Genomic DNA, 25,068 nt, shown 5'->3' with positions numbered 1-25,068 from the left:
GAGAGGCGGGGTGATGCCGAGGCCTCAGACAGAAGCTAGCGGGAGAACCGCACAACCCCAGCCCCACATCCACAGCGGGCAGTGGCAGGTTAACGCAGCCCATCGCCACCCATCAGCTCCTGCAGCCGCCTCCGTTTCCTGCCCAGCCAGACTACAAGTCCCAGCGTGCCCCGGGCGGCCTCCTCCCTGGCGGCACGTCTCCTCTACCCCGCCCCCTGACGGCTGATGCGCACGCGCGTTGGCGGCGGCGTCTAGGGCAGTCTCCCTAATGTAAGATGGTGGCCGGCCTGGCGGCGGAGCGCACGGAGCCCGGAGATTACCCGTCTCTCACATAAAGGTCGTCGGAGGAGCTACTCCGCCCCCTCCCGCCAGGCCCGGCGCTACCAGAGGTCCCGCCCGACAGCGCTGCTGCTCCTGCCGCCCGCTCGCCGGCCGCCGTGAAGCAGGAGAGACTGCGGGCGGGGAGGGACGAGGAAGGCGGGTGAGTGTGCGAGCAGGGGCCGGGGGAGCCGGGCTACGAGAGAGCGGAGGCTTCGCAGGGACCGCGCAGGCCTCAGTCCACCCCCCTCCCCCGGTTCGGCCCCCAAGAGCGGCGGGACCCCGCTGTCTAGGGGGAGCGGAGGCGCCCTGCCCGGGAGGTCGCGAGGGGCGCCCAGGGGCTGCCCGTTTTCCAGCCCCTCGCGGGGAGGGGAGCGGTGGTGGGAGGGAGAGCTCGGGGCCGCGCTCGGCACCGAGGGGCTGCCGGACTGGGACGTGGGAGAGGAGGGGGCTGTGCCCGGGAGCGTCTCACCCCACCCCTCCTCTCCAGCCTCCGGGGGAGGCCGCACTGGCTTGGGTTATCTATTTCAGTGTGATTCTCTTATGGCTTGGTGGAAATTTCCTCTCTTCCTCCTCCCCCTCCCCAAAACTGGGCTCCATTTGTTCCGATTCTCACTTTTGTGGGAGACAGATGGTAAATGGCAGCCGTCTCTTTTTCCCTATTATTTTGGACAATTCATTTAACCTTCTCAGATTTGTCTCTTAGCACATCGGTCTTTAACTTTCCAGGGCTTCTAAAACATGCTCAGTCTTAGAAACCTTTTCGCAGGCTGAGTTAGGAGAAGGAAATGAGAAGGCTGTGGGCTCGCACCGCGTTCCATGGCTTGCCATATGCTCTACCTGCCAGTTTCAGTGTGAGTTGGTGGTGCTTTCCTGTGCGCAATAAAAGGAGGAGGTGCGCGCTGGATCGTCCTCCTGGAACACTTCACTGCTACAGTTCAGAGGATTCGTATGGCTTTGGCCTGTGTGCTTGGGACACTATCAAATGCGGAGTTATTAGGAGGGCAATGAATGCTATGTAGGGCAGTGGTTCTCAAACTTTTGCACTGGTGACCTCTTTCACATAGCAAGCCTCTGACTGTGACCCCCCCCCCCATACATTAAAAACACTTTTATATATTTAACACCATTATAAATGCTGGAGGAAAAGCGGGTTTATGGTGGTGGCTGACTGCTCGTGGACCCCCCCCCCCCGTAATAATCTCATGACCCCCTGAGGGGTCCCGACCCCCTGAGGGGTCCCAAACCCCTGATGTAGGGTATATGTTACATGTTACTCTTTAAGCTGGATGTGCAAGTTCTGAAAAAGGTTGGCTTAATTTTACCAAAAGTTGTAAAGGTTACGTTAGCATATAGCGTGTTTACTGTCTCTGTACTTTTTTTAGCTTATTGTGCTTATCTGCAATACTGCTTGTGTTACATTCTATTTTAGTTTTAAAATATCTGGACTTCAGTGAACAGATATTTTGACATCACACTTATGTAAGCATGATCACAGGCATTGACTAAAAGATAAACAGTAATAACTGAAAGACAAATCTGTGGAAGAACTAAGTTGTTTCTCCTCCCCACTTTGTATCTGGAAACTCAGGCTATGAAAAGGAAGAGCAGAGCGAAGAAGTAGTGTACCTTAGAGGTTGGATGGTGTTCAGGTGGCCTATGAATACTCCAAATATACATTTAGTTTCTCAGTAGCATTGCTAATAAAAGGAGAAAAAAAAGTAAGTGCACAGTCTAGAAGTCAAATGGAGTCAAGTGTATTACACCTCAGGGTTTTTATGATCCTGTAACAGACTTTCCATTCCATAAACAAGACTAACGCATGTATGGGTTTAGAAACATTTGGCAGTCAGTCAGACTAGACTTGACTTGGCTGACTGGCAAGGAAAGCTTATGGTAGGAGAGGATTGTTTTTGTATGGTAAGGGGTACTGATTATAAAATGCACTCTTGTTCTGATTAGCATGTTTTCCTTTTAAGTTCCCATTAAAGTTTTTAGGTGGCTAGCTTAGTTTTTTCTTACAGAATATGCTATAGGTGCTTGTCAGTCTTAGGGCTCTAGTTTTTTTTAATTTGGAGCTGATTATTTCAAATGGATGGCGTGTAAACATACAACTTCAAATTGTCTGATTATAAAATGTATTTTAGGCCTTAGACAACCAAATCCATCATTTATAGACCTGTCTCGGGGTACAAGACTGTACCTTGCCATCTGGTGCAACCAAGCAAAATTGCGTGGCAAGGCCACTGTATCAGGGGTTCTCAGACTTCCACAAGGGTGAACAACATCTTAATAGACTATCTGGACCACCTTTCATCCCACTTGCGATTGCATAACATCCCTGTGACAACTTCAGCAATTGCTTTCTTTGTAAAGTAGTAATAGGAAAATATTCATATATTTTTAGCAGTCTTTAGTATGCGGTGTTCTTTTTTGAGAAAGTTAATGACACGGTCTTTGCTATTCAGTTCAGTACATCTCCTTCACTATCTGTTCTTTTCCTCTCAGCTGGAATTGGCAAGAAGAGTCTAGGCTATAGGATTGCCCATCTCTGTGAGCTACTACTGATCCTTTGACCACAGTTTGGGGAATCTCTGCAGTAGGTTACAGAAATAATACTCGGTTCTTATATATTTTCATCTGTAGGTGTCAAAGTGCTTTACAAAGAAAAATAGTGGTATCCTTGAATGACCAATGGGGAAACCAAGGCATAGAAGTAAATGATTTTCCCGAGTTCACACATCAGACATTGTTGGAGCTAGGATCAGAGCTCAGGTCTTTTGTTTGCTTAGCAGTGTGGTGGGCCTTCTGTCAGGATCTGTGTGGTTCTACTGTGCAGGAGGGAGAGCAAGATTTGAGGCACTTATGGAGGTTCTTATACCAGGTGAAATGAAAGGACAACGTTGGTGATAGATGGTGGATTGAATAAAAGCATTTCTGTAAATAAAACTGCATTGTTCCAGGGTAAACTATTTGGCTCAGAGATAGCAAAACCAGATAACACACACACTTTCTACAGATATCTACTGAACCAGAAACTTCCATTATAAATTAGTTATTTTGCAGGCTATTTCCCTAGTTCAAAATAAGCAACCTTAGAGCAAAAATTGTCCAGGCCCCACATCCTGTGTATTTTTCCATAGTTGATGCAGTGGTTTTGAAGCTACTTCAAGTATCAAATTGTTTCTAGTAATGCAGTGAACATTTACAATCACAGGCTTGACTTCTCACTCTGTTTGGAACTCTGGTCAGCTTCACATTAGTTAGTGGACTGACCTCCTGTTTAGCTTTGAGAAAGAAATTACAGTGCTCAACCTAGTCATTTGTAAATGGCAGGAGAATGAAATTCCATTATTCGAGATCTTTCTGGTGTTCTAGGACCATTGTAACTAAAACGCACTATATAATTTCTCAGACTTTCTTCACTCAAACTAAGCCCGTAAGTACTTGTACTGGAGGAGGCTTAAAATATTCTGGAATTACAAAACAGTACTTGTGTGACCTAGCAAGTTTAGGAAGCCTGTATCCAAATTTATACAGGAATTCAGGGGCTGGAGAATGACACTTCTTTCCATCTCCTGCACAATCTGTAAGATGTGTACACAGTTTTTTGTTTCTAGATGTCATCTTAGAGTTACTTCCATAATCTGTTAAATACATAAACAACATTTGACAAACCAATCATTAGATCACAAGGCAGAAGACTTAACTTGCTATCAGTACTCATACTGGGAACTGGGGTTGAGGTGATGGTGGAAATGGGGCTGTTATATCTGAAGCAATTTTAGAGCTTTTTACAGTTCAGAGGTAAAATGTAGATGGATCCAGAAGCTTGAGTAAACACTACTGAGGTGAGTGGAGACAGGTCACGCTTCCTGGAGAAATCCTGTTCCCTCAGCAACATGGTGGGCCTTGTGTCAGGATCTGTGCAGGAGGGAGTGCCAAATTTGGGGTACTCTTACGAGGGTTTCCCATGTGCTGCTGCATAAAAAGGATTTGGGGTGTGGACTGCTGCTATACCTCCCCACGTAGGGAAGATGGCTCTAGCCATAGGCTAAACTATTGGCTATAAAGAGGCTCCACTATTGTATTGTGGTGAAGTTTTTTGGTGGGTGTGAGGAAGGGTAATATATACCTTCTCCCACTCCAGTGTAATTCCTAGGAATATCTGAGCCTTAAACATTTACACCTGTAGAGTTTCAGGTTGACTGTCCAGATGCATGAAAACAACACTACCTGCATTTGATTGATACTTAGGTTTACTTTGCAACTAAGTGCTAGAAATGCAATTATTTTTAAAACGAAGATTACATGCTGATGAGTAAGTCTGTAAAGAAATTCGTGGCTAACTGCCTCACTTTCCAGAGAGTGGCAAGTAGAAAACTGGTGAGTAAATTTATCAAACCCTGAACATAATACAAGCAGCATTACAGTAATGACCAAAAAGTTGTGGTCATCTTGTGACAGCATTGGAAATGAGCAAGTAATTTAGTGAGCATCCAAAAAGTACTTTATTCCTAGTTGTTGGTTCTGCACACTTCAGGTCTTTAGGCTACAGGCCATCTTACTGTAATCTTGTTAGCTCTTCAGTAGCCCAAGATATAATTTGTTTACTAATGCTCGTTAGAGAGAGTGTTATAAGTGGCAATTTAACTTCTCAGTGTAAGAATACTCCTAAGCAATTTTGTCATACTCTAAACTAGTCTGTATTAAACTGGTAATCATAAAAGGAAAGCAGTGATTTAACTTTCTGTAGGGTAAAAGAGTGACTGCTGCATGAGAAGGTTCATCAACAGTAGCCCATCTTGGCATACTGTAGAAGTGATAAAGTGGTCACTTACCTGCTGCAGTGAAAACTTGGCTGCAAAAAAAAATCTAATTCATCAGGTGAGCATCAGTTGAAGGCAGTGTATCTAGTAAGACTTGCAGTTTTAAAGGTTACTTTGCTGTTGACAGTATAGATTTAAACTTGAATTCTGCTTGGGTGGTGTGTATTAATTTTAGATTAGATGGTCAGTAGCCCAAGACTACTGAAGGTATAAAATACAGTACTTCTCATAAAGGTGGGTTTTATTATTATTAGAATCCGGCCTATTAATATCACAGCTGCTTACCCCCTGGCCTTTGGAGAGCTGCTCTGCTTTACAAAATATTTAACAACATTTGAGGACTGGAATGCAAAAGGGTAGTGTGTTGAAACAGAGGTACCGGTAACTTAAATTGTTCGCATTAGAAAGTTCCAAGTGGGTGGGAGTTTGGTGTAAGGAAATGCTTGGGGTAAAAAATGGAAGTGTGTTGTGGCTGTCACTCAAGATTTCTGGTTTGCAGTACAATTTAGAACAACAACAAAATGAGGTCAGGAGGGAGTTCAGCAGTAACAACTAAATGTCTGTAAAGTGTACTTAAAGGTCTGTGTTTCTGTTGGTTCAGTGCAACAAATAAAAAGGGGTGAACTGACAGGCAGTGCTACAGTAAAAGATCTGAAGCTTCATTATGATGAGTAGAAGTTACCCTAGGCTTTCAAATATATTACCAAGCGGAAACCTCCCTCTCCCTCCGTTTGTTTATCTCCTGTTTCATCGCCAGTGGTGCTTGGAATAAAATGTAGACCGAAGGCTTGTCTTCATGTACAGCGCTACTGTGCTGATGGGAGAGCTCCCATCAGCGTACTTAATCCACCTCCCTGAGAGGTGGTAGCTATATTGATGGGGGAAGCTCTCCTACGGATATAGGTCTGTAGCATTGACCTGGCCTTAGTTTTCACCATCTGTTCATACTGCCATTGAGTCTTCTGGTAATCCCTAAACTAGTATGAAAACTGTAGGTCAAAATAATGTTATAGGTCAATTTACCTTGTAGTTCAGATCTGTTTACATGTTTTTCCTATTGTATTAATATTATGGACTTGAATCTCATTTACACTAAGGCTCCTTTATGCTTCCAGAATTATGTAAAGAGGCCTTAATGTAAATAAGAAATAAGCCTAATAAAACACCTCCAACTTGGCTAGTGACTCAGTCTCACTGCTGTTGTGGATCCATGCAACCGTTTTTTTCTAAAGCAACCCATTTTGTAAATTGTCTGTTGATGTCTTCCCTTTAAGTTGGAACTTTCCTTCCAGCTTTTGATAAAACACAAAGATCATGGCATTTGTAACGGAGAAAACTTGTGTTCAAACGATAGCTCATTTTTGTCCTTGAAAGCAGCAGTAAAGAAATTTTCAGCACTCATCTGGCAAAGGATATGTTAAGCTGAAACTTCTTGTATGGATAGCTTCATCATTAGTAGCAAACTGGCTCCAGAACAGCAGATTGGAAGTCTCTGGAAATTAAATGATGGAGAATTATACAGTTTACAATAGCACACTAATTCTAGTTCAATCTTTTTGTGTAGTTTAAATGTTATTCTTTTAAAATATTAAAGACAAAAGTTGGGAAATTCAAGCAACTATTAGCATTTACAATAATCTGCAGAAGTTTTAAAAAAAAAAGTAGCTTACAGCTACCTTCTTTCCTATATGGGTGGTAGCTGAGTAGGAATTAATACTAGAATGATCATGTGAACAGCTCACAACTATAACAAAAGGATTACTGACATTAAGATTTTTAAAGATTTGTTACTTAAAAACTGCAAGATTTGAAGTCGGCTAACTATGCCCTATGGCAGGCCTGTTGTCCTATCTATTTGTACTGTGGCTAGCGCACTGAGACCCTAAGTCTGACCTGAGGACTTAGGTATTACTGTTTATATAAATATATATAATAGCACAGTGAAACTTCATGCGGACCACCTGCCCTTGGTGAGCACTCAAAGATCTTCCTAGATAACACTAAAATGCTAGTTTTAAGAGAACATCTTTCTGTGATCAGAGACAGCCTAGAACTGATGCCAAATACAACAGTACCTTTTTGGGGAAAATGACTCAACTACTTTTGACTTTGCTGTTAAGTGCACACTGTGTATAGTCTTTTCATAGAGAGTTCTGCATTTTCCCTAACTCAATGTATTGCAGTAAGTTTTTTACACTGAATCACTAGAAAGTAGTTAAATGTAATAGAAATTACGTTTTTATTTCACCTGTGCTGAGTAACTGATGGATAGAGCATTATTGGCTGCAACAAGTAACCTGTTCTACGCTTAAAAAACAAACAGCCCCTCCCCCCAATGCAGTATTTGTATTTGATTTTTATAAACTACTTAATCTAAATGTTGGTATATTAAGTGACTTGCAAACAATAAAATAAATTTTGGAATCAAGTGTAATTTGGTTTCGTGGGATTCCTTTCAGCTTTCTGTGTTAGGGTCTTTTAATAAAGACGACAACTTTTTATCAGTCCTTGAGTGATCAGTTAATGTAGTTTCCCCTGTACTTAAAATGTCTTGACTGGGAGAATGGTGGAAGATAACTTCATTGAAAATTGGATTAGCATTTGACAGCACCAGTTCATTGTTTGATGTTTATAGTGGGGTCAGATACTGCTGAAGACCAGAAGGTTGCCAGTGTATAGCCGCATGGGGGAGGGGGAAGGGAAGGGTGCAAGTGCATTGAGACAACTAATTCTGTTATGTACTCTATTTCAGAGGTGACTTTCCCCTTAGTCCGATTTAGCACTAGCAGAAATATTTTGGGGCTTTCTTAGTGTCTACTCCTTTGATTTTAGACTTGTGCGTACATACTCAGTCTTTCTAACGGTTCTTCTCTTGACCTTGTTAAGCCAACCTTTTGCATGTTGTGGGTTAGTATATTTTTTCTGTCTGAAGGAATTTGTCCGCTCTGAGGGCGGTAAAAATGGAACAACTGTTTTATCCTAAGTAGAAAATGACTCCAGGATCCAGCCTTTAAGTAGGCAAATGGCTGAGCCAGTACGTTTGCCATTAACTTTTTTTTCAGACTAAGGTTTTTTTTGCAGGATACATTTGTGTGTTCATAGACTAACAGATAACTTGCTCAAGGTGTTACCTTACAAGTTTTTGTCATGCAAGAAAGGTCTCAAAAATTTTACCTACCCAAATAGACCCAATCAGGTGTAGCTAGACAATTGGGGTGATGATGGGTAGTGAACTTGTTACTGTTTTTAGATTGTAAGAGATATTTGATTTAATGCTTTGCTTTTTGGCACTTTCCTAGAACGCTGCCATTGCTGATGCTTCTTATAAAAGATTACTTAATACAAGAAAACCACTTGCATAGGACTTTTTGTCCCTTAATAGTTCAGGCAACTTTTAGGTTTTCTTCCATTTCCCACTTATTTTCCCTCCCATAACCTTTAAATCCATGACAATGTCCTGGGTGTGGTGGACTCCAGAATCTGTCAAATGCAGCATCTAAGATGTCTAGATGTTTATGCGAAGCAGTGATGCACTCCTTTCTGCTAAAAGTGTTTCCTTTAAAGTGCTCCCAACTTCTTTGACCTTGTGTAGTAACACATTTGTATTTCCTGGCATAGTGGAACCAGAGGCTGACATTTGGTGTGCCATCACAGAAATCCCCATTGTCCTGCAACTTTTGCAGTTTTGAGTGAAACTTGCATAAGACCATCACGCTTTTCTGGGTTTCCCATAGGTGTACAGGGAAGCTGCTAAAGCATCCTGCATTCCTTGTAAGTTTTACCTGCTTTTGTTACCACAGTGGTGCATAAGCATTAAGTGCAAGATTCCTTCATTCAGCACTTATAAGTGTGTGACTGTGTAGTGGTGTAATCTTGATCCAAGTTTAAAATAGCCTTCCTAAAATGTTGCTCTTGTCATTTCTGTCTTTTGACAAAAGAGAAGGCCACATTAAAATTCACCTTTCTTATATCTAGTCCTGTTTTTTTTTAAAATTTAGACTTGTTTAGACACAAACAACTATGTCTTGTTTTGTTGTAACCTGGAGGATTTTAACTTCCAGTTGCCACCTCCTGCTGAGGTCCTGTAAAACTGCCATTATTATTAAAGTGTAGGACTATGTGATGCTGTTCTTGGAGCCTGTAAACTGCACCCAGTCAGCCACAGTAGCAACATTTGAGTAATACAAAACAATCCTTCCATCTGAAGAATAAGCTTATTTCCCTATGGTAGGACTTTAGCTACTTTAAAGTCTTCTACTTGTGCATTTGTCAGCCTTTGTCTTTGTCTCTGTTCACGTAGACTTGGTAAATTCCTTACCTCTTATTTCCCTTGGAAATATACTATAATTACTAATGTGGGAAGTATAGATTTTTTTTCCCTCTCAGGCTGTCCATCTTGACAAAAATCACTGGCAGCCTTTTTCTAAGAATGTAACGTGGCTGTTAAGACATCTAGACTTGTACTTCTGAGACTTGAATCCAAAAATACCAAAAGTGAGATATGTGACTTGAAAATTGTAACTAAGGTTGTACAGTGTTTTTATTTAAATTAACCTTAAAATTTAAATCACTTACTTGCATTTTGTTAGTTCTTCACTTTATTTTGCTAAAGTGAATATTTCTTTTGCTTGTTTTCTTGGAATTAGTGTCATTAATAAATTTCAGATTTTTACATAAAGGTTTTCTCTTAAGCTTCTCACTTATTTCTTATTTATGTTGAAAATGGCCAGCCCATTTCTTACTGTGAGAACCAAAATTTTCCTCCAAAATTGATCTACTTCTCAAAGCTATTAATTTCCCCTTTAACCAATTCACTGTAAATCTGCCTTCACATCACACTTTGGAAAAGTCTGGCAACAGTTTCAGTATATGCTTTTCTCCTTTTGTTGCCTCTGGGGAAGTACTCAGGGCAAAGACCAATAGCTCTGGTATGATCCATTGGTGGCATTGTTCTGTAAGACTGTTCTGTTCTTTTACTGAATTGTGAAAGGAAGATACAGGATTGTGGGTACCCCACACCAAGCTGGTCATACTTTGTGTGTATGAATCTGCTTGTTTCAGTAGAGGTTGGGAAGTTTTGTCTATTGACGGGCCTATATGAAATGAATGACTAGCCTTAGTGTGTGTGAAATGGATTGGTAGCTTTAGCATAGAAGAACCCACTTATTGAATGGAAACAGACTGAAAATACGCTCTCTTCCTTAGAAGTATTTCTTGACGTGAAGGCTGAAACACACTCATGTGGTATAGAGAAATCTGTATTACCATTGTTGCATCTGATCTGTTGCTAGAAGACTTCAGTTTGTAGAACTGTTAGTCCAGCAGCTTTCAGAAAGGCAACATTTCAAATCCAAAATGAAATGCACAGAAGTGGTAGGAAGGTAACCCTCTTACTTTCCCATACCCTGTCCATGGTACTGCATGTATGTGTCCTGCCCTTAGTGAGTAGAGCAAGTCTGAGAGGGTATTTGAGTCTTGGCTCAACAGCCTATCACTTCTGCATCTTAAGGCTGGAGCAGAGGTATGTGTATTAGTCACAAACTGTGGCAATGATTTTTTTGTTTTTGGTTCAGATTACATTTCTCATTTGCCTTTCCTGCTAGGTGCTAATTTTTAATGCCCCAGGAAATAATAGTGGCCTGTCATATGGTTTAATGCTATAGATGATGATAGTCCCTTCTCTGTATGGTATATATGAATAACTTAAGTGAGACAGATTGTCCACTACTTAACCTTAATGTATTTTTACATTAAAAAAACTCCAAAGTAGCTTATGCAGTTTATTACTGCAAAAACATCAGACTGATTTGTTGCAAAATGTGAAACTACTTGGTTTTGTGGTTCAACTAAGAGAGCTTTTCATTATGTTGGTCAGCAGTAAGTTTTTTTTTTTTTTTTTAACCAAATTCCAGATAAAAATTCAACTTGGTTGCTGAAAGTAAATAGAGTAGTTCACTGCTTGTGCAGGAAATGCCCAGAAAGAGAGGGCTGTCTGGCCTTGGCATATGTATATTGTTTTTTGCTCTGGATTGGACCTGCCTGGTAGTGTGAATTATAGCATTCATCATGGATTTGACAGGCACTATCTACAGATTTGAGGATTTGTTTTTATGCCATTTAAGAAAATGTTTATAATTAACTTAGTCATGTTAAAAATGTTAAATTATAGAGCTCAAGGATACAGAAATAGCTGCAGGTTTTTTTTTGGTACTTGAATTACTGAGTCAGTAATTGAGACTAATAACTCTTTACTCCTTTAACCCAACCTTTTAGTCATACAGAGGCTTAGGGTGGGGTAGTCTTATGGAGAACAACTTATTTATCTAGGGCCAAAAAGTGTAGTAGGGCATTAAAAAAAGACAGGTCCCAATGTTTGAGAATTCTGTTCCATCTTGTGAAAAGTGCTGACGTGACAGTACTGGATATTGAAGCCCTCTGATTGTCCAGTGAACAAGTACTGCTTGGGTAATGACAATGCAGGATTCATCTACCAGTGTACTGTGACCTGGAAAGTGAGGATAGCTCAGCCTCCAGGCTGATTTAATCCTCTGCTTCTTTAGATTCCTGCTAGACTGGTGTGTGTGTGTGTGTGGGTAAGTACTGCCTGTATGGACTCTTGGCAGGTGAACTGGACTGTGGCTGGCAGATATGTAATAACCTGGATTAGATTTGAGCAGGTGAGCTAAAGGGGAAAACTGTGGAACCCTATTACTAATTCTTGATGTAAAATAGCCCTCTAGAGAACACACATTTGAGTTCCTCTCTGAGGAAAGCAATGGAGATGACTTTGCCAGCCTTTTCTGCCTAGACGCATCAACTCTTGTTGAACATAACAGGATTATTCTTTTGTAATTTGCCTACCTCTATAATTTGTGAATTGCATTTAGCATCTTTTCACATCCAAGGATTTTATTGAAAGCAAGTATAAAATATCTTCTTAGCCTTTCCTTGTCTAAAAATAAGAATTGAATGTTAATTTAAAAAAAGTTGTAAAAGTTTAATCTTCTAAAAATTTCCTCTCCTGCTTCCCTGAAAGGTCCTTTACTGTACTCAGTGAGAAGTCCCTCACCTTTACTCCCTTAAAGCCAGCCCACACAGTTGATTGCAAACCTGAGGGGTTATGTGAACTCTGTTTTCCCAGAGCCTGTTTTGAAGGACAGTTTTCCTTTAAATCCTGTTAGCCTCCGTATCATCAGATTTCAAGGAGAGCAGTAAATTACCAGGCTTAATACTTTTTGCATCAGTTAGCATATGTCTGCATATATTTCCAGGCAAAATGACATTAAGGTAAATTTGAGAGTACATGTCAATAAAATAGCATAATGTACATTAAAGGGATTTTACAGTTATCCAAAAACAGTGTGTTAAGATCAAGAAATTCAGTATTAAGGTTAAATTTAAGAAATCCAAATATGTTAAGGTATGGAAATGCACAATTAGGGCACTTGAACAACCTTCCCTGCTCTGTAGTGAAGTCATGCAATAATCATTAAGGCATTTTAATGCTTTTGGTCCCAGATAAGAGTAAATTGATTTTTAAAGACATTCAGTTTCCCACTTCAGTATCACCACAGGATAGTGCACCTTGCATTTCTCTCTCCTGCACTCTAAGGAGATCTGGTACAATGGGTAGCTTATTAAAAGAAATATTTAGGATACCAGTCACTTTTCGTAACAAAGTTTGTCAGTAGAGTCTGGTGCATAAAATCTTCAGAAACACTCACAAAGAATTGCCCCGTGTCCATTACCTTTCTCCTATTAAAAGGAGGACTTGTGGCATCTTAGACTAACAAATTTATTTGAGCATAAGCTTTCGTGAGCTACAGCTCCCTTCATCGGATGCATTCAGTGGAAAATACAGTGGGGAGATTTATATACCCAGAGAACATGAAACAATGGGTGTTCCCATACACACTGTAACAAGAGTGATCAGGTAAGGTGAACTATTACCAGCAGGAGAGCAGGGGGGAAAAAACTTCTTCCTATTGTTCTTAGTGAGACTGAGGCCATAGCATCCCTCAATTAGTGCACCCCCTTCCAGAATGGTGGAAGCCTCCCATTGTTTCCAGGGAAAGTAACAGGGAAAATGACTATAAGTCTTTTTTATTTAAAAAAAAAAAGTCTTTCATTTAGCCTGTGAACAAGATTTCAGTGAGTTTTAACTATTAGGGAAGTTGGAGTCAGTTGTATTGGGAACAATCAGTGTGACCCCCAAGTGCTAATTTTAAAGAACCATTTTAGTTAGTTTTTACCTCTTTAACCAATTCATTCTGTAGTCAGAGTAAGTGCTGTAATTTTCTCGGAAGGTACCTTGTATTCTTCATGTGTAACAGTGGTTGAATGTCCCTGGTTTGTATGCGAAACTGAGCCTTAACTGTGGAACCACAAGTGGTAGTTCCATAATGTGACCTTTAGAAATGTATGGTGAAGGGTTCTTTGGTCTAATCTAGACCAATTAGTTTGTACACCTACCATTCAGTCTTATGTATAGCAGTACGTAAGCCAGAAGCTGGAAATGGGTGACAGGGGATGGATGACGTGATGATTACCTGTTCTGTTCATTCACTCTGGGGCACCTGACAGTGGCCACTGTCAGAAGACAGGATACTGGGCTAGATGGACCTTTAGTCTGACCCAGTGTGGCTGTTCTTATATTCTTATGTAGTATATTTTGAGGAAAAATATGCTATAATTTTAAATTTCACTTAATTTAAAACACAATTAGAACATTAGAATTAAAACTGAAACCGTTTCACTGCAATGTTACTTCTGAAAGTGAAAATTTTGCCCCCGACCTGTGTGTGTGGTTTAAAAACAAACAAACAAAAAAACACACGATAGACAAGCCATATTCTTCCTAGTGGCAGGTAGAAGCATATCCTAGGTAGAATTCTATACAATTGGCCTCATTCCCTTGTAATTATGGTAACAGTGGTTGGCTGAAAATAAGGCAAGAGACCCGGGCACCTGCTATTTCAAAGACCCATAATGCCAAAGGACAGTAGGGATGGTGAGGGAACACCTGTGCTGCTAACATCTTCAAAACATTCATCCTGCTGCGAGGGGAGGCTCTTTGTGTCCCAAAAGTACTATAGATCCTTCAGGAGACATGAGTGCTCACCCATCTTGAGTCTTACACCTATGGATCTTTTGAAGTTGTAGCAGCAGCAAGAGTACCTTTTCTCTAAGCAGCTGTTGGTTACCTCTCCCTGTCATGTAATTTTGGGATCTACCTGGGTGGTGCATCTTTCTAAAATTGGAAAGGAGGGTGCAGCTGGGAGCCATAGACATCTAAAATTTGCAACTGCATCTTTAAAACAAGAAAGATTTGCCACTTAATTACCCTTGCCCTCCCTCATTACAAAAGTTGCTGTAAGTGCAGCCATATTAAGATTTTTCAGACAACCTTAACTCGGATCCTGTACCAATGTTAATATAATATTTAGCCATTTGAAACCCCCTTCATCATAACCATCAATATCATCCACGCTTCAGTAGTAACCACAAACCTTCCTTTATCGCACAGTGCTGTACTACAGGTATAGAACCTGTTAGTCTCATATTGGCCACAAACCCCTTCTCCAGTTCACCCTATTGGTTACGAGGCATTTCTCCATAAAATCTCTTCTTGTATACTGCACTGCTTTTCTTTCTACTGTTCCATTGAGCCAACGACACTGATCTACTTCATCTATTGTCCACGGTAATACTTAATGCTTATTCTCTTCAAAATGCTTTACAAACACCAGCTAATTAAACCTCAGCATTCTTCTGGGAGGATTTATCCTTATTTTATGGCTGGGAAAACAGACACAGTGAATCACTGGTACAACTAGAATTAGAAGTCCTGATGTCAAATCCTATGCTTATGTAAAATGACTCCTCAGAGTAGGGTTATTGTGTTATAATTTGAAGTACATCTGAGGGTCAGCCTGTCCCAAAACCAACAACCAGGATTTAGTAGTCGTCTGTCTCAGTGGTGGTGTAATTTACTTACAGCTGAGAGCTGCGGGGTGTTACACTGGGAAAAAGGTTTATTTAATGGTAGACAAGATGATACAGCTGGTATGCAAAAAACCAACCCCAACATAACAGTGATTTTATTTAAACTCGAACAAACAAAGCTGGATTCCACCTACATACAATAACATTAAATAGATTAAGAGTGTGTGTGTGTCTATATATAATTTATATAAATATATAAAACTTCTAAGTGCACTAAACTAAATATAACCCTCTATTTAGAGAAATATATTTATCTCTGTATGCACAGGCTATTACCTTTATAGGCTGTGGTTGAGGGTAAAATTTTAATTCAAAGTCCCTTTTCTCCAAATCTCTCACTGGGTACTAACACACAAGTTAGTCTTTGAGACTCAGATGCCTCTCTTGATTTCCTGAAGAGATGGACTCGACTCCACTGGTACTTGTTTGTGGGGACGCACATTAGATTAGACCCACAAGATTTGAACGGTTTCTGGGACTCCTATTCTGGGGCCATGTGAATCATAAGAGGTGACTGGAGATGATGCTCAGGAGCAAACAGGAACAGATGCTCAGGAACATGTCATCAAACATGGACTGATCCTGAACAGCTGGCTGTAACTTAAAGGGACTCTCTTCTGCATGTCTCTGTCCTGCTCAGTCTCACTCTCCACTTACTCTCTGTTTCTCTTAGTCCTGGTTTCCCTCCCTCCCTCTCCTCTCACTCCCTTGCCCTGTTTCTCTTAGGTTACTCACAGACTCTGTTTCTCTCTGTCAAGCTCCACGCTACCTGCCTCTGTCTCTCAACTGCCCCCCTCTTCTCCAACTCTCACTTACTCTCTCCCTGAGTGGGAGCAGTCATCTCCTCGCACTTTCTCAGGGGGAAGGGCTACCTCTTCTCTATAGAAAATTACGCTGTATTCACCGTGAACACACCTAAATCATATATTCCCATATAGGGTCGAGTCCCTTTGTTGTATTTACATTTATTTCACTACTAGATCACATTTGTCAGCCAGATGGGGAATATGTATCTCAGATCACACCCCTTCCAGAACAAGACTCGCATGAGCTTTTATGCTGCTCACTCTTCACAAACTGACTGACCATGAATGCCAGAGTAGAACAGTCATCAAAACAGTTAGATGCTTGCATCAAAGTAGTTACATTTGAATTTATAGTTAATCATTTTTCACATAATTGAACTTGTTCATACTGATATTAGTATCTCTTATCAGAGAAATGGTGAGTGGGGGTGGCAGGGGGTAGAGAGGTGCCAGTCAAAGTTGTCTGCAGAATCTCAGCTCCAAATTTCCTGGGCTTCAAATATATTTAGTTTGTTTAATTGATTTTTACAACCTTAACAGTATCTTTACTTTTTGTGTTGAAATTTTCTTTTTGGTAAAGGTGTGAAAACATCATTATGTGAACTTTAACTATCCTGTCTCTGAACTCCACTGGTTTGTCTGAATGCGAGAATTTGCAAACTTTGCAGGCTATACCTGAAGAGGGAGAGACGGAGCCTTGTTTCCTGGCCTTGAAAGTTTTACTTGGATTGACTAGGAGGAATACGTGGATAGAACCCTTCATAAGTACACATATCACCCGGGAAAGTAACAGGGAAGAAAGTTAGGTTGGTCATGTGTGATCTCCTTCCAGGGTGACAAATCTCTAAAGAGGCTCATATCCTTTCATTGGTTTTCTACAGCCTTCCTCCTTCCTCTACAATCTTGAGTTCTTTACCCCTGCCCATACTCTGTCTCTCTCTGAAGACCCTCTGGATCCTGTGGCCTTTCCCATCTGTCTGTGCTGGGACAAACAGCATGCTGCTTCATTCCTTCCATTGTATGTGTGGGTGTGTTCTATGTAGATTCTTATATCACACTCATGTAAGAAAAAATGCACTTGGTTTCACAAAAAGTATTCTTACAACTTGGGGGAGGGAAGTGCTGGTTATATCCAGAAGTATCTTAAGTGGCCTATCAGAAGAGCAAATATGCTTGCTTCTGAAATGGCAAATGTTTGTTAAAGGCCCAGAATTAAATCTCTGAGAGGGATAATTTAGAAGTATCCTGAGAGGGCATGGCTCTATTAGAGACAGTAAAACCACAACAACTCTCCCTTTTAATCTGGTATTTGAACAGGAACAAGGGCTTCCTGGTTGCCCTTTAAAGTACATTATTAGTGTTCAACACCTTGTAGGAGAGGTCCCTAAAACCTAACTACATAGTCACTACCATGGTTTGTAATTGCATAGCATCCGTCACAAAGCTGGGAACGCATGTTTGACCCATTAGTTTGTTCTCCCACTTCTGTGTACAAAATTTCAAATGAGACCTCCACAGTTTCAAGACTAATTTTGGAAAATGGATGCTTTCATAAAGTTAAGATGAGAGGTAAACTGTGTTCACTCTCTTCTTCATAGGGAAATGGAATCTGATATTGTTACAGGTAATGCCTTTTGCAGTATAGTCACTACGTGATAAACATAAATGTAAAAATAAATGCAGAAAATATTATTCCTATTATTAGTACTCTTCCATATGCCAAGAGAATGGGAATTCTAAACATTAAAACAGTGATTTTGAGTAGATTATTGTTCTTACTGAGTACAGCTGCTGAGTTGATTTAGGCTTATTTGCATATCTAATTTAATTATTTTGATTAACATGGGATACTTGGCTGTTTAAAATCAGCAAGTAGATTGGTTATATTCCCTTCTAGAATTAGCTTTGCAAATAATTCTCCTGTAAACTACTTTCTAGAATTTGTTTTTACAAAAGGCAGTTTTGGAGTAGGTTAAGAGTGTAATCATAAGTGATTGATCTGTGAAGACCAGAGTGAGGTTGTTAAACAGTCTTACAAGCATCACGAGACCTCTTTACATTTAATGGATCACAGCACTTGCAGCTTCTTATATGAATGGGCCTTCATGTTTGGAATCAAACTAACAATGCACTTCCCTAACTTGCACTGTGCTTTGTGATGCTACGTGGATATCATAGCTTAAAATGTATGTTGCTACAACTGTTTTACACACTTAAATACTGTTCGGCTCTACTAAGCTTAATTAAACTCAGGGTTTTACCCAGCTGATCCTGAACAGTGAAACTTACCTTCACTAGTGAGCAGAATTTTAGCTAGAGAGTTGCTAACAGTTTGTAGTCTGGGCCTTAAAGCTCTTAAGGGCTTGGGACTGAGTAATTGCAGTCTACTATACAACTCATTGTAGAAATTCACCTTTTTGCTAATAGAAAAGCACTGAGCAACAGATGTGGCTCCTCTGCAAATGCAAGATCATCAGTATGTAGTTATACATTTTTGCATGTGTGACAGGAAATTTTGAACTCTACATGATATCACAAACACCAAGGAGACTTGCATACTAGATCAAACATCAGGGAATATTTTTCAGCTCTTCATTGTAATTTCCCAGTGTATTACTATGGGAGATCATAAACTTGCATGACTTACACACCTGTTTCCTAGTTAACTGCTGGCAACTAGCTTCAGAAGTGCTTATGAAGTTACCAATCATGGAATGTTTGTTTTGCATTTTTTAAAATCAAGCTGTGAAGTCTGACTATTCAACCTTTTGTGTTTATAAAAAAACTGAATAAGCTATAAAGTGCATATTTTTGTTTCAACTGTTAGTGTGTAGTGTCCTCGAATAGGAGGGAGGGTGTTTTGCAAAGAATTGCTTATGTTTCTGATCAGTATACCCGCAGATCTCTGACCTTGTGCCACACTTTAGTTCAGGGGGTTCTCAAACTGGGGGTCGTGACCCCTCAGAGGGTAGCAAGGTTATTACATGGGGGGGTCGCGAGCTATCAGCCTCCCCCCCCAAACCCTGCTTCGCCTCCAACATTTATAATAGTGTTAAATATAAAGTGTTTTTAAGGGGGGGTTGCACTCAGAGGCTTGCTGTGTGAAAGGGGTCACCAATACAAAAATTTGGGAACCATTGCTTTAGTCACACAGTTTAATCGATTTTACACTGAACAGCCAGCCATAGCTATAGAGTTAGGAATTGAATTAAAAATGTGTGGGAGGCAGCATATCGTCCAGAAATATTTCCAAATATAGCCTTTTCTTTAAGTAAAGGTTTAGTGATAAATATTTTAAACTGTTGTAAGTGTGTATTTCCCAATAAATATACTAAGTTTGTTCCCCTTCCCTGGCACTGAGTTGGACCTATCTATGGAGAACCTTGCTAAGTTCTATAGCTTTTTCATTTAAACAGTAGGTTATCTCACTTTGAACCTGGAATAATTCAGAGCTTGAAAAATTTACCAGACTCCTAGCACTCTGAGATTGATCTGAATTAAATTCCAGGTTCAGTGTTGTGGTAAGAAGCCCAGCCACATATCCATCTTCTGGGGATGGTGCTGGGATGTTTTCAAGGATGCTGTATCTGGACCCTGATCGGAAACTTCCTTTGTGTGTCTGCATCAGGCTAATATTTGTGTAAATTGGAAGTCCCCTAGGGGCTACTGGAAGGGAGGTGGAGTTTCTCTTCTGCCCACACAGAGTATCCTGATTGGAGTGGGGTTGGAGTCTCTGCTAGTCTATTTCTCTGCCAGTCTCCTGGCAGGAATGCACAGAACAGTTTAATTGCTTCCTACATGGTAATGAATATTGGGAGTGAAACAATGAGTATCAGGAGTGGAATAGAGAGGCTTGCTACCTTCATTTCTGATGCTTATAAAAGCTGAGTAGCAGCAGAAACATTAGCACTTATTTGTCTGCAGACAGGAAGACTACTATACAGGTTAATGCGTGGAAGGTAATCTTCACAGGTATTATGCCTAGAAACTTAACTTCATGTTGAATGAGGATAACTTTTTTCTAGACATTGTTGTGGGTTTTTTCCCCCATCCCATCTCACCAGTGATAGATGTTAGCTCGCCAGAGGTGATCAAACAAGTGAATTTTTCAAGCATTAGAATATCTGTAGTGGCTTTGAAACTAACTGCAGAGGAACTTGAGGAAGTGGTGGTGTGGGTTTTTTTTAGTAGAATAAATGAGAAATCCACAGATTGTTTGTTTTTCTTTAGGAAAAACATCCTACTCCACAGAAGTTAACTTGGATTGGCTAAACTGTGCACCTTCTTACGGATGCTTACAGGGAATCTTCAGTATGAATATTTATCCCTTCTTTATAACCGCTGTTCAGAAATTTAGAACAGGGATTTTAGCCTAATGTGCGGACCTGAATTGCCCGGCACAATTCTCACTGATGGTAATTAATTATGCACAGAGATAAAGGCTAGTTTGTAAACTCATTTTTGTATTCATCACTCAGCAAGTAGGGAGGGGAATAATTCAGGACACCTTTAGGACCATAACCATTGTCTTTTTTTCCCCTCCTCTCTTTGCCCTTCATCTTATCCTTTCTTCCACATTTCTCATCACTTTTGGTGTCTTTGGGTTCTTCAATGTGCAGCTTCAGCACTGGAGAGAACTTAATTTATGAACGACTGTCTGTCTTTCTAGTCGCCTGCTGTAAGTAACTTTTGCTTCCTGCCCCAGGCTTCGCTCCAATCCCTTTTCCCATGTCCTATCTTCAGTGCAGTCCTCAGAGTTATCTTCTTCAGGGATATTAGACAATGGATCCTCTCCTTCTCCAGTCTTTGATAAGAAGAGTTGTTTTACAGTCTCATACATATCTGACACTAAACTTGATGCATTAGCCTTTATTCTTTTCATGTAAGTTCCACACAGTTCAGTGAGCTGGACCTAGCAAGTTCGGATGTGGAGATGCTGTATCTGTGCCTAAAGATACCTAGACAGCTGGCTGGCATATGGATTGATAGTGTTCAGCCCAATGAAGTGCTGAGTGCCCTCTGTGTCTTATAGGATCAGGCCCCTAATGCAGACTTGCAGGGAAATGATTGCCTTTATTATGTTTATCTAGCTGATCAGGATTTATAAAAGACTTTTGGTGGGGTGTGCCCAAGTACTGTATCATTATGAATAAAGCTCATTCGAGTTTGGCGAAAACTAATGGTTGTATAAGGTAACTAGAGTTTGCTTTTCCCCAACCTTAGCTTCACTTTAACAGAATTGGGTAGGAATTTAAGGCAACAGTGAAAATCCTCTGTTCCTTCCTTTTGCAACCCTCATTCCCTCCAAGAAATGATTGAAATGTTCACCCAATTTGAAGTTAAACAAATGGGATTACATTCAATTTAAAATGGATTTTGAAAACTGTTTGTTCAAGTTGTCTTGCCTCTTCTCTCTCCTAGTCACCCCCAAAATGAATCAATTCATCTTGGTCTTAGTGTGCATACCCGATACGGTTAAATGGCAAGTACAAGATACAGGTTTTTGGCAGAAGTGATGCTGTGACAGAATAAACTACAAACTTTGGCAGATCAGATGTAAAATGCCATTATGTGGCTTAAATCAGTTCAAATGCTGTTCTTAGCCTGGTATAGAGTGAAACAAAGTTAGAATCCTGTCACGTATGGTTATTGAGCCAAAATTGATTGAATTGGGTTTGGAATTTTCTTTAGCAAAATATCCAGGCCATGAAAAAACCTGCTGTCCAGAAATCAACCAATAACAGAATGGACAAATGAAATGTAATTATGCAGGGTGTGTCAATGCCCACTAATTATACTGACCACTGTATCCAATTTTAGGTTGTAAACTAAAGTTGGTTTCCTTTATCTGTTTCCTACAGTGTGAAAAGTGCTATATAAGGTACACATTCTGTATTCAGAGCCTGAAAATTGGGAGCAGGTTAATTTTTCAATATCTGCAGATGCATTCTTGATCTGGTAAGCTGCCTGTAAGAGTATGTTCTTAAAATAAGAAATCAGCTCTGTACAAGTGTGAAATGCAAACTTGCACAGCTAAGTTTGTTTATCTGTGCCTGGATTGAATTTAGAGACACTTGGTTCAGAAAAAATGAATGAAACACAACCTTTCCCCTATAAAACGAATGGGGAATTAGATTAACTAGAACCTTTAGTTTTTGTTTATTGCCCTTTTAACCTGGCTATTTAGCTTTAATGGAAGTTGCCGAGTTTTCTCAAAGTATTTGCAGGTTACCTTTACATAAAGTTCAGTTAACCACAGAAAACAGCTAATTTATGAAGCACAGGATCAGCAATGTACATAAGAGGGAAGGTCTATGTTTTGTGTAGCAGGACAACTTGCATAAATAGATGTTAGGATATAAACCTACAAAAAACTGCTCTAATAAGGTGGGTGGCAGGAGTAGACTTGAAGAAAAATGTTGGATGGGCAGAGGTTGGAAAAAAGAGCATGCTGCACGCTTTCCTTTTACTTTACATCTGAACTCTCTTCCCTATTGTGAATCTACAACACTTCAAAGAAAATCAGCTTCATTTCCTTACATCCTTACCCACTGGCTTATAGGATCAGGGATTCACTTGTAATGTCAGGAATTTGTGAATTTTCAGTCTCCAACCAAGTGTCTAACATCCAGATGTTAGATACTTAGTTCTTAATGGAAATTCCCAAGGAAATGAGTGAATCAAGCAGAGGCTGAGGCTCTGCAGACTTTCTCCCAGAATTCTGGTTTAGCTAAAGTAGACAATAGGACTCTGTTCCCTCCTGAGGGATGAGGACCCTGAGGCCTGATCGACACTCAATAATTGGACCTACATAGCTATGTCAGTTAGGGTGTTTTGGTGCTGGGGGTGAGAAGCTACTGCTCTCAAGGATATGGTGTTATGCTGACTTAACCCCATGGTGAAGTGCAGCTGTGTCGATGGAAGAATGCTTCATACACTATGGAAAAAAACTAGGGCTGTCGATTAATTGCAGTTAACTCACGTGATTAACTAAAAAAAATTTAATCACAATTAAAAAAAATAATTGTGATTAATTAGTTTTAATCATAGTGCTAAAGGATAGAATACCAATTGAAATGTATTAAATATTTTGGATGTTTTTCTACATTTTCAGTTACAACACAATACAAAGTGAACAGTGCTCACTTTATATTTTTTTATTACAAATATTTGACGCTCAAACAAGTTCAGAGTGGAGACAGAAGTTTGAGAACAGCCTGCTATTTCTGAAGGATGTGAACTTTCTGAAACTGCAGATTTGATTGTTGATGACTCCTTTTGTTGCGTTTCAGTTTCTTCAACCTCTTTCGCCAAGTTCAAATGGAGCAATAGATTTTGTTTTCGAGTCTTTGAGCAATATCAAGGAGCCCTTCCTTTGTCTTTGCCATTTCCTTTGAGATAAGAAGAATCCGATTCTGTGGGTCAACATAAACTCCAGCAAGGAAATGAACATTGTCAAAAAGCTTCTCTTCGCGTTTCTGCATGGAGGATAGAATTCCTTCTGAAATTTGTCCACCATTTTCTTGCAAGAATTTTGACAGTTTTTTGCCATTCCTTCATTAAAACTTCTGGGGTTACATCGACAGCTTGAAGATTTACGGTTGTTTGGTTTGGCTTTGCCAAGAGGTCTTGCAGGTTCTTCACTTCGTCCCATTCAGCTTTTGTTAACTTGAGTTCTCTTGTTCCAGCAGCAGCCACTTTTTCACATAAGGTTTGAAAACAAGAAGCCGATCAATCATCGCAAATGTTGAACCCCAGCGAGTCACAGTATCCAATGATTGCGTTATCCCATGTAGATCAAGCAGAACACTTCAAATACTTGGGGTTTGTAGTTTGACAACGACTTGTCGAATTTTTGCCAGAAATTTCTTCTCACGTTCTTTTAGTCCATCCCAGATTGCCAACGGAAGAGTGAATGCCACACCTCATCAGTTGGACTTTTGAGTCATCCTCATGAAACCATGTTGGAAGTCATTAACCCATTGCGCAGCAGCATCCATGTTGAGTTCGATTTCATCCATTCCTTTAGTTCCTTCATCAGGCAAAATAGCTTCAGTTCTGTCCACATCCCTGGTCTCAGACGTAGAAATGGTTTCATTGTCCTCACTGAAATTTGACGGCACACGTCATGTTTGCTGCATTGTCAACGCAGATGCTCAGCACTTGCATTTCACTGATCCCAAATTTTTCTAAAATAGCTTTTACTTGTCTTTTCACATATGAAGAATTATGACACCCTTCAGTGTCGATTATGTCCAAGGTTTTTACCACAGCTTTATCTTTTCCTTCTTTGTAATACTGAGCATTGATTGCAAGGAAATTTCTGTTTCCACGGGTTGCCGCATCCATTTTCAGATAGCACAGTTTTTGCGCCATAGCTTTCTTGAGCTCTTTGTGACCAGACTCAGATGTGCTGACAACTAAACGATGAACCGCATCGTGCCCCGTCGAAACACCAAGCTGCCAATCCATTTCACCTGCAATTTTTTGGAATCCTTTGTTCTTTAGCCTGAAGGTAGTGTGCGATGTTGAACTCAAGCAAACCATTTCTGTCAGCCCTTCATGGAAAGTATTGGCATCCAGGGTGACTGTAACCTTTGAGGACTTCAAATAGGAGTCAAGTTTCGTTGGCTCAATTTTGGGTTTCTTTTCAGATGAAGCTCTACAAAAAATCTTTTCTCCAGGAGTTTTCAAAGAGCCAGATGAACGTCGTTTAGCTGTGTCAGCTTTTTGTTTTGCCTCATCTTCCTGGTCCTTTTTTGTAACCAGAGCTGCATAGTTTTCCAGGTGGTTATGTTTTACATGCCACCAAAGATTGAAACTTTTCACGGCATTTGCTTCACTTGTCTTGAAGCTACGTGGTTTGAGCTCGCCATTCACCTCCTTTTCCACCTTGTACGTTGCCGATTTCTTCTTTGCTTTTCCCAAAAGTCCAAATTTGGACTTTTCAAATTCAAAAGTAAAAATGTCGTTCAGATCCTTTTCCATAAATCAGCTATCACTCATGGGGATTTGATTTTTTTTTTTTTTTTTTGTTGAAGCCATGGCCAAATCTTGTGCTGCTACCGAATCCAAATGTTCCTTGTTATGATCTTTGAAAAGCAATTAAC

The 25,068-nt window shown here is 40.3% G+C and overlaps 1 protein-coding gene across 12 annotated transcripts in view; it reads left to right on the top strand.

Annotated features, from left to right (window-relative positions):
* Positions 1-230: 230 nt before the first annotated feature.
* CNOT4 (CCR4-NOT transcription complex subunit 4) overlaps positions 231-25,068 on the top strand; it is a 122,840-nt gene continuing 98,002 nt past the window's right edge. For 8 of the 12 annotated variants that reach the window (XM_073327381.1, XM_073327378.1, XM_073327380.1 and 5 more), the window contains exon 1: positions 231-481. The gene's annotated coding sequence lies outside the window, so the exon portion shown is untranslated. The remainder of the gene's footprint in view (positions 482-25,068) is intronic. The other 4 variants (XM_073327385.1, XM_073327383.1, XM_073327382.1 and 1 more) reach the window with 1 other exon arrangement.

This window comes from Lepidochelys kempii, chromosome 1 (genome assembly GCF_965140265.1).
Source record: "Lepidochelys kempii isolate rLepKem1 chromosome 1, rLepKem1.hap2, whole genome shotgun sequence".
NCBI classification, from domain to species: domain Eukaryota; kingdom Metazoa; phylum Chordata; order Testudines; family Cheloniidae; genus Lepidochelys; species Lepidochelys kempii.
Note: the sequence above shows the minus strand (reverse complement) of the source record. Positions and strands in the feature narration are given on the sequence as shown.